Source organism: Vipera ursinii, assembly GCF_947247035.1.
Source record: "Vipera ursinii genome assembly, chromosome: 5".
Taxonomy (NCBI): domain Eukaryota; kingdom Metazoa; phylum Chordata; class Lepidosauria; order Squamata; family Viperidae; genus Vipera; species Vipera ursinii.
In genome coordinates, this window is record NC_139518.1 from 17,225,154 (window position 1) to 17,235,722 (window position 10,569).

The following is a 10,569-nucleotide window of genomic DNA, read 5'->3' on the forward strand; positions in this document are numbered from 1 at the left end:
TATCTATCTATCTATCTATCTATCTATCTATCTATCTATCATCTACCTTTCCATTTGCCCCCCCGTCGCAAATATACACATACACAGAAATTGAAGAGCCAGTTTAGATACATTATTTTTGCTAAATGTGGTGCTGAGAAGAAGGAAGATCTTGCCAAAGATATGCAGAAACTATTGCCTAGACCCGTGGTGGCGAACCTATGGCATGTGTGCCACAGGTGGCACGCAGAGCCCTCTCTATGGGCATGCGTGCTGTTGCCCCAGTCCTAGGCCTTCAGCTGGGTTTTATAAACCTTTTTTGCTTTAGGCCTTTGCTGTGTGGGAAAAAAAGGTTCAATCAATCAATTTCAATTTCTCACAGGAAAAAAAATCTTGCAAAGTTGGAATTAATTGAATTTTTTAGTCCCATCCAGTCTGCCGTTACCACCGCAGCCACGCCCACTCAATGGGCCATGCCCACCCGGCACCCGATGATACATGAGTGGGTTTGGGGTTGCGGTTTGGGCACTCGGTCTCTAAAAGGTTCACCATCACTGGCCTAGACAAAAGCAGCTGAAGCATTTTTAAAATCTAGACAGCCAAATAACAGTTGGAAGTGGCTCAGGTGGACACCTTCCTAATTTACTGAACTATAAGAAGATGGAGGTGCAGTGCCATCAATCATGGAAGATTCACTTATTATAGCCACATTCATTAAAAGTAGTTTTTGCCTTCCTGTGGAGTTGATTTTCTGGTCTATCTAGTTGGACTGACATACGGGCACTTGGTTTGGTTAAATTCTAACCTAGGCAGAACTACATTTGACCTTTATGGAAGATGAACTTACTATTTATTTATTCATTGGATTTTTATTTTACCTTCATTATTTTATAAGTAACGTAAGGTGTGGAACATACATATTCCTTCCTCCACCTATTTTTCCCATTCCTCCACCTATTTTTTGTGAGGTATATTGGACTAAGAGAGAGTGGTTAACCCAAGTTCACCCAACTGGCTTTCATGCCTAAGGAGGGACTAGAACTCCCACTTTCCAGGTTTCTAGGTCAGCAGTACATCAAACTCTCTAATTCCTGGTCTTGAATATCCAGGTTCAGAGTCTGAACATGCCTATGCATCTAACATGGGTCTAACAAAGAACATAATTCGATCCAAGACAGTTGAAACCTCATTACCCCATTATTTCATCTACCTTGCAACAAATAAGGAACACTTCAGCTTCTCTGGATTAAGCTATGGTTTATTTGTCTTTAACCAGTCTGTTACAGTTAATTCACCTCCAGGTTGGATTAATGACTTTATACAGAGATCTATGTCTGTAGTTTGTGGGATATAATGTTTTAGTCTAATTTTCTCTTCTGCTCACCTGGCTGGTCTTTTGACTTTAAAAATGATGAAATTTGGAGAATTGTGTTCTGCTATAGAGAACTACAAGTTTCATGCTCAGTTTCTGAAATCTTTTCATCAACAGAAGTGCAATTAGTGGGCAAGAGAGAGAGGGTATTTTAATTGCAGTTCCTGGCTGAAAAGTAGCTTGTCAAAACAGGTTTGTCTGACCCCTTGCCCATGCTTTAAAGAGTGCTGTGTTCTAGCAGGCATTTTTGGTAAAATATTTGCATATTTATTTATTTATTAACACATCCTTTTCCTGCTAATTTTTAAATTTGTCTTATAGTTATTTATGAGCTATGTCATTACATGAATATAAAACAAATAGCAACTTTATTATAACACACTCTCTTAAATATAAGTATATGCTGGGGAGTATATTGCATATATCAGCTTCCAAGAGATTTACAGTACAGGGGAAATATACTGAATGAATTTCAAGGGTAAATTTTTTAGCCTATGTATTGTCAAATACTGTGCCACAGTGGGAGTTGATTCTCCTTATAGCATCTACTGCATATTCACACTCTTACTGAGAGTTGGCCAATCACAAATATTCCATCTTAATCACTGACACCAATGATTGACTAAGATGAAGCTCTCCAAAAATTGTTGGATTGTAAATGTTCTTATCCATCACCATAGGCTATGCTGACTATGTTGATGGATATTAGTGTTCAACAGTGCTTTTTTTATAAAAGAAAAAGGTGCCGGAACTCCGTTCTGAGCGTTCTATGAGAAAAAAAGCCCTGGTGTTCAATAATGTCTTGAGAACCACACATACTTATAGTACTATAATTATGAACAATCATATAAACAAAATATTGGGGTATTATAGGTGAACAACACTAAAACCACTTTTCTAGCACATCCTGTCATCTTGCTCTTGATGTTTTGAATCCTTTCCAGATGAATGTTTCTATCAGAGTTTCCCTGAAATTCCAGTAGAAGAAACTCTTGAAAATGACGGAGAGCCAAGCACTTTGTCACTCAGTATCTGTGAACGGTCTTCTCCAGCAACATCAAGTGAAGCCTTCACACCAAAGGAGGGATCTCCTTATAAAGCTCCAATATATATTCCTGATGACATCCCAATTCCATCAGAGTTTGAGCTTCGAGAGTCAAATATACCTGGAGCCGGATTAGGGATATGGACAAAACAGAAGATTGAAGTAGGTGAAAGATTTGGACCATATGTAGGAGAACATCAACAAAGTCTTAAAAACACCAATAATGGATGGGAGGTAGGAAAATATTTGTCATTGTAGCTTATTATCAGTTTACTATATGCTATTGATATCTTGTTATTTTTATTATTTATTCTATTTCTCTTCTGCCTTGTCTTCCCAGAGGGAACTCTGTTTATTTTGAACCAAAAAGCAGTATTCTTTATTGATAAATGCAATCTTTTGATAAATAAAAAAAAACTTCTGGGTTACAGACTCAAATATCTCTGTTGAGCATAATATCAGAATACAAGGAAAAATGATCACTACGTAGTTTGCTTTGACAGTGTGATTTTTTTTTTGCTGATTTCGGTTGGTGATGTTTTGAATTTTTCACAGGAAAGGAATGAGTTGTTATTTGAAAATTTTATTAGCCAAATGAAGATTTTGGTAAAATGCATGTGATTTACAGAATGGTCAACTAAATATTTTTTAAAAGCCTTTAAAAAAAAGTGAATATGATGGAGAAAATACTCTCCAAGGTAAAATAGTAAGCTCATCCACAGCTCATAATAAAAAATAGATTCCTTTACTTTCAGGAATTATTCAGAATCTTTTAGCATGAAAGAATAGTCACCCTTGCCTTGCTATATTTCCTCAGGCAACTATAAACATTAACAGAGGTATTATGGTATTTCTGACAATAGTATTTTGTGAAAAAAGCCATTCATTAAAATGACATCTTTGTCCTTATGCAAATAAAGATTTAGTAACCCTTTTGTCCTAGTCCAATGGCTTGTCAAGTCACAACAGCATACCCTGAGTTGATCCATCTTTTCTCCATATCATAAATTGGCTCCAACTACCATCATGGCAGACCTTCAAATGTAACAACCAGGCTTAACTTTGGCCTTTGACTATATCAGACAATCTATTTTCTTTATATCCTGAACATTTGCCTCACAAAAGCTCTTTTAAAGCACCCAGAAGTAATGGGATGGTCAGCCTGGGAAGATAGATAGGAAGGAAGGAAGGAAGGAAGGAAGGAAGGAAGGAAGGAAGGAAGGAAGGAAGGAAGGACTTATGTCTTTTTCTATATCTGATTGTTGCCACTGATAATACAGTGAAGGGACTTACTCATCAGGGCCATCCATTAATTCCTCAGAGTCACTTCTTTTTAAAATAGAGTTGTAAAAGAGAAAAATATGCTCAAACCTCTCCCCTCCCACCTCTTTTATATTTGCAGAAAAGCCACAAGGTGGCTCTTTTTCACTTTATTTTGTTGTGCTTCAGTGAAAGTCAGGAAGGTCATGGCTTCTCAAGCACATCACCTCTTAGTTCACAAGGAGTGTTTCATATGAACTGGCTGATTTCCTGGAGGCAAAGCATAAGGCTGATGGGACGAGAGATATGAACCTCTGAGGTAAAAATGGAATACCAAAACTAATTGAGATCCATGCTTGACATATACAGTATAAACCGTGTAATCTTATTTGTAGTGCACGTTATAGCAGGATGTAGAGTTTGCAGGAGAATGAACCTTATTTTTGCAAGTTGTAAATGGAGAGTAATAAGTAGAATATTGATTATTTGAAGGATTCTTCTAAAAAGTGGTATAGGTAATGAAAATAAAATGATGCTTCATGAAAATGTTTGGTGGGGAAAAAGACAGCGGTTTAAAAAGTTGCTGAGGCTGTAAATTGAAAATAATAAGCCACTATGCAAAAGTTGTTGCATAGGCCAATTTTTTATCTATATAATAATCCAATCATGACTTTGGGTAGATTTGGCCAATGTATATTTGCAAAATCAAGGCAATGCATTTTGCTCGTCAGCTTCAGCTATTTAAAATGGGTTATGGGTTAAAATAAAATGTTGTGACATACTTATGCTCAGGTCATTATTAAAGTGCCGTGGAGGAACTTGAATGAAAAGCTATAAATCTGAATTTTATCTTAGTTCCTGGGTCCAAAGCCAAGCATCATCTAATCAGATATTGGTTGACTAAAGCACAAATCGAACAAAAGGTTACTGGACAAAGTCAGAGGTCAAGCTTTTTTGCAGTTTGTCATTATGGTTTAGTATTTGCCAGCAAGCCAAATGTCCATTGAATCAAGCATGGGAAAAAAATGCTGCCTGTTTCCTAATCAAGAAAGAAATCAGATTGTAAACAAATGCCAGTTATTTTTTTTCCAAAAAGAAAACAGTTAATTATTCATAAATAAAAATTTACTTCGGGACTCCATTACATGGGAACAACCTTTTTGGGAAATGCATAGTTCCCTAGTATTCATATAATTTGCCTACATTTGTATACACACAGACACAGGGTTTTGCTCAATTTGTTCAACATTTTGATTTCTCCCATTCTGTGGTTTCCCAGTCATGTTTATGGATTCCTAGTTATCTCTAGAGGTTTAGGATTAACATGTTGATGTGACTGCTTGGGCTGGAAATTAGGAAAGTGAAAACAGAAGAAATCTAATGTGAAAGAAACAGCAAGCCAAAATTGCTCTAGTAAAAGTGAAATACCTTGTAATAGAGATAATTGCATTTAATTATTTAGTTAAAGGATATGAATAACATTTGACAAAGTGCTTCAGCCTATTAAGATAGATATACAGCATTTCTACTAGAATATTTTTTTGCCTTATTAATCTATCTGAATGCATACTCAGAAAAAAATGTAACTTTTTTTCCTGTCAATTTGTTAATCCAGGAATAGCCAACTGGCATTCAATTTGATCAGTATTTCAGAGTAGAATAGAGAGGCAGAGAGATAATGCGCTATTCTTACTGAAGAAATGATATTCAGAAATACTTTTTCTTTGGTTATTCATAGACCTTGATGACAAGGCCACGAAGGGGTTAAACATAGCTGGTTTGCCAGCAAGGTGGCTACATCTGCTTAACAATCTAATAAGAGGTGCTACAGTTTAAAGAGGAGAATGTTATGTACCAGCCTGCTACCGGCCCTGCAGAAAAGGCAGGGACAACCCCTTTACAAACGGCAAGAGGCTGGAATAAAGCCTGCCAAATTTATTAACATAAAACAGACACCAACCATGAAACAGGAGCTATGAAACAGGAACTATTCAAGCGGTTGCCTTCAGCAAACCAGCCCTCCCACGCATTCCCCCTTAAATACAGTTCAGGGCGTGGCTTCTCTCTGCCTCCTTCCGAGGAGCCCCATTGCCTTCCTCTGTTTACTCCTGATTGACTGCCTCCTGCGTCAGGCGTCCTTGAACAGGGCCAGCTGAGGGTCATCTTCATCCACGCTGTCAGGCTCACACAGCTGGGTCTGCGTCGTGACCAGATGAGAGGGCCCTGGCTGGGGGCTCTCATCAAGCTCTTCAACACCCCCCTCCTCCTCCTCCTCTGAGTCGTCCGACCCAACTGCCGAACCCACAGGCTGACCCTGAATCACAACAGAGAATAACTTTTAGTTTTAAGTGAATCTTGCCATGGATATCTACAAAAGATTCCCTCCCTCCCCACCTGCCATAAGCCAAGTATCAGAAATGAATTTGAATATTTATGGGTATCTGAATATTTGAAAAAGTCTAATTCAGATATATTATGAAGTAGAATCGTACCTTTGAATAATATCAATGTAATTTCATCAAATATTTTCAAGTCCTAAGACTGTAGCTTGTCACCAAGTGTACTGTCAACAGGGAAGCTTAGCCAGTTTAGAATCCCAGTTGGTTTCTCTTTTATCATTTGGTTGTGCTTTCAAATGCCTGTTAAAATAAAAGTCATATATGAGGTGGTAACTGAATGTATAAAAGATTAGGATGGAAGTTCCAAGAATAATTCATACTTCGGGTGGGGATGATTAGACAAAATTGAGCTTCTGTCACTTTAGTAAATGTGAGAATAGAATTACTTAGAATTATTATAATATTTGGTAGAGTGTAAATAATATATTAAATTTACTAATGAATATTGAGATTAGTACATCATGTTGAAAATGAGTAAGCATGAATCATTTGAAACAACCAACTCAGATTGCTAGTGGTATTTATCATGTTAGATATTCCTAATGAGAGTCTACTGAAAACATAAAGTTTGGCAGGAACCCCTGGAATGAGAAAAAAAAATTGTATAAAGAATGGGATCTATCATCTATCTGATGACTCGTAACTTTTTTTTCCCATGTCCTAATTATTATATATTACAGTTGGATTGTAATATGTTTTGCCTCGCTACTAGTTTTCTAGACTAGGGCAAAACATCAAGCCCTTTTACAGCCAACCCTCAAATTATAAATTATAGTGATGTGTAAACAGCAGAAGCAAAACATAATATGTATATACACGTTCAAAGGCTAATTGAAACCCCCTGGGCCATGCTGACATATTGAACTATGTTCCCTGATGCATGATTTAGATCTTTTATTTTTCAGTGAAAGAGTTGAACTAGATATTTTGTCTCTGATTACACAGATTACAAGAAATATGGTACTCCTGATGGGATGAGAGGACCACTTTCTTACTGTCCTTCCAGCTAAGCAAGCTCCCAAACACATACTGGTTTGGGGAGGGCTTGGCTAGAGTGTAGAATTAGTGGAAAAGCTTCCTTGTTGCCTTTGGAGAATTGTGGAAGGGAAGAGAAATTGGGGTTAAATTTAGAGAACCAACCCAGGGAAACGCCTTTTTTCTTCTCTGCTGTACACTCTAGGGCAGACTAGAGCCTTGGTGGAGCAGTGGGCTAATGCCTCCTTAAGTAACACCAGCTGCCTGCAATTAGTGCAGGTTCGCGTCCCACCAGGCTCAAGGTTGACTCAGCCTTCCATCTTTCCGAGGTAGGTAAAATGAGGACCCAGATTGTTGGGGGCAATTAAGCTGACTTTGTAATAATGCTGCTTGGGGTGTGTGTGAAAGCCCTAATAAGCAGGCATATACATAGAATGAAGGCTACTGCTAAAACCTGTAAGCCGCCCTGAGTCTTCGGAGAAGGGCGGGATATAAATGTAATAAAAAAAAGACTAAACTTTCTTGGAGAAGAGAGGCTCTGGAGGCCTCCAAACACAGTCACACTCATTACACGCATGAAAACAAAGCAAAGCAATGGTTACTGAAGGAAAATGATGCCGTGCACCCTCATTATTTTCCCTTTCTCCTGCTCTGTATTCTCAACTCACAACTTTCTCTTCTCCTTTCCAGGTAGCTGCTCTTTCATTTCCATACCTTTTTCTGTCATGCCGCAAGGCAGTCCATAGTTACAGCTAGCATCTTCCTTTCTCAAAAATCCTGAGGGAAATGGGGAAGGAAGGCATTTCAGTGAGACATCTTTCCCAGTCCCCTCCCCTTAGCAGTAATCCAGAAGAAGAGGAAGACTTTTTTTATCATGGTCTTAATAAGACCGGCAGGCATGATGCAGACTGAGATAGGCAGCCATTTCTCATTTCCTTAGGTTCTCATCTCTCTCCATCTTTATCCTTCTCATACTGTGCTGTTTCAAGATGTTAAGCAAGAATGCAGTTGGTAGATAAGCAGGCAGATAATTGAACATAGGATCCTAAGTCTAAAGGCCTATTAGCACAGCATTCTGTTCCATATAGACAATATATATCTTCCTTCCCATTCAAATTGCAGGACAGTGTAAGACTCCTGCAGCTTCACATATCCTGCATAAGATGGTACTTCCTTATATTTGTTTCTCTCCATTCGGTTGCATTAGATGAAGTAGAATTATAAAGCCGTGGTGGTGCAGTGGTTAGAATGCAGTATTGCAAGCTGCCAACTGCCAGCAGTATGATTCGTACCAGTTCAAAGTGGACTCAGCCTTCCTTCTTCTGAGGTCAGTGAAATGAGGATCCAGATTGTTGGGGGCAATATGCTGACTCTGTAAATCACTTAGAGAGGGCTGTAAAGGACTAAGGGGTGGTATATAAGTCTAAGTGCTGTTGCTGCTTTTGCTGCTACAAGGGTGATGAAGGATAGCTGCAATTCCTTTCACACTGGAACTATCTCTTGTTAGAATTGTTATCTGTCCTACCAGAAGCTGTTTGGGGATAAATAACAGCAATTCCAGTTGTAATCTGGCAGGGGCAGTGGTGAGGTTAGTCCAATTTTTATGCCTTTATGAATGATCTTGTTTGTAGGTGTGTAGCTAAGTTTAAGCCCATTTCTAAAATGGATTCTTAAGGTAACAGGATAGAAAAAAAATACAGTCAATGAAAAGATGGCAGAAGATCTAATTTGCTTGACTTTTTTATGTTTATTTTTTAAAAAAGTTATATTGTTTAGCTATTGTTTAGGAAGGTACAAGATTTTAAGGAAGGAAGGAAGGGTAAACTGAATTAAAGAACAGTAACACCAAGACATATTTTTTCCCCATTAAATAAATGCATGATAAAAATTTATTATGAAATGACACATTGCAAGCCAGGATTCAAAGATAAGTTCCTTGCTTTAAGTACAGTAGATGCCATTAAGGAAAACAGTCAATATGTCACTAAGCCACAGCCTGTAAAATTAAATTGATTTGGTAAATGTAAGTAAGATAGATCTGTTTGCTTTCATCATCAATTTTGAGGGGGTGAACAGGTGATGTCACCAACCTGGGAGCGATAAAGATGCAAGACCATCTGGAATGGCTGGTGATGGATGGGCAACTGCTTTTGGATGGTGACAGTGGTGTGGCACTTTGTCACTTGGGATGCAGTACTTAATAACTTTTCAATACCATCATAATAAATTTCACTGCCTTATTAATATAGAAATAGTGAGTTATTACTGTGATGGCCATTGTAAATAACAGGAGATGCAGCTGTCAAAAGCTGATTGTTTGAGCATGTTTCCTTAAGCAACGTAGTTGACTTGGAATATTCAATGCCTGAATATACTAAGCAGAGTTTATTGGTCTTGTCAAAAGAGGGAGAGAAAAGAAGGTGTTCAAAATGATTATCAAGTTCTTTATAAAATAAAATGTAAGGCATTTGTGGATTTTTTTTCAAGGTTGCTTCTAGGCCCTCTCAAATAATGCCTTTTAATAGAAAATAATATCTGCAAAAACATACAGTAATGATCAAGTCCTCCCCTAAGTGAAACAGAATCTTTGGGAGGTTACGATATTGGTTCAGCTCTCAAAACAGTAAGAAAAAGAATAAATGCTATGTTGATTAAACAGCAACAAAACCCACAATCTGTATCTAAATGACAAAGAAGGTGGGAAATGAATCAATATGGCCATTAGCATTTCTAAACAAAGAAATATGGAAAAAAAATTATAACCATCCCTCACAAAATGGTGGGCAAGAAAGATCATGTGTTTGATGAAAGCCCTGAACTGCTCGGTGACAATGGACATCAGCCTGACACCTTAAAAGAAACAAAATGGGTAGATAGATGGAAAGGAAAGATGAATGACTCAGATCAATCATTTGGTGCTATTCAGCTTGTTATGCCATTGTTCCCTAGGAAGATAATTAAATCGGTGCTGTCTTTCTTATTTGCTGAAAGGGTGGCACAAACTTGTAGAATATCAAAAGCACCTCAAAGATAACATTCTTTTTCCCTTCCTTTCTTTTTTTTTTAAATAGCACACTGACTTTGCTTTTCAGATGTGGGCTTTGTGAGCTTTTAATTAAATGTCTTTTCTTTGGATTTCTGTAAGCATGAAAAGAGAGCCCGCAGTCTATTAACAGGCAATAAAGTTCAGGAAGACTACCACTACTTCCTTAGGTCAGAGGTGAAAACTGAATGCAAAATGAAACAAAGGTGTATTTTGATGGCTCAACAAACAGTGAAGAGACAGAGCACAAATACGTACTGAGAAAGTGTGACATTCTTTAGGAGAGGCAAATCTGGACCTCTTGTTTAGTCAGTTAGCAGTTAGCCACTCACTAACAGTGACTTTGGTCATTACTTTTTTCAGCTGGAGTTTGGCCTTGGCATTTTGGTCTCATAGAAAGCTTTGAAAAATTGATATTGTTCTTCTTTTCTGCTCCAATTCTTGTGCACATGGACCTTTGTGATACCATCTAGCCCGATGCCCTAGAGTTTCTCCA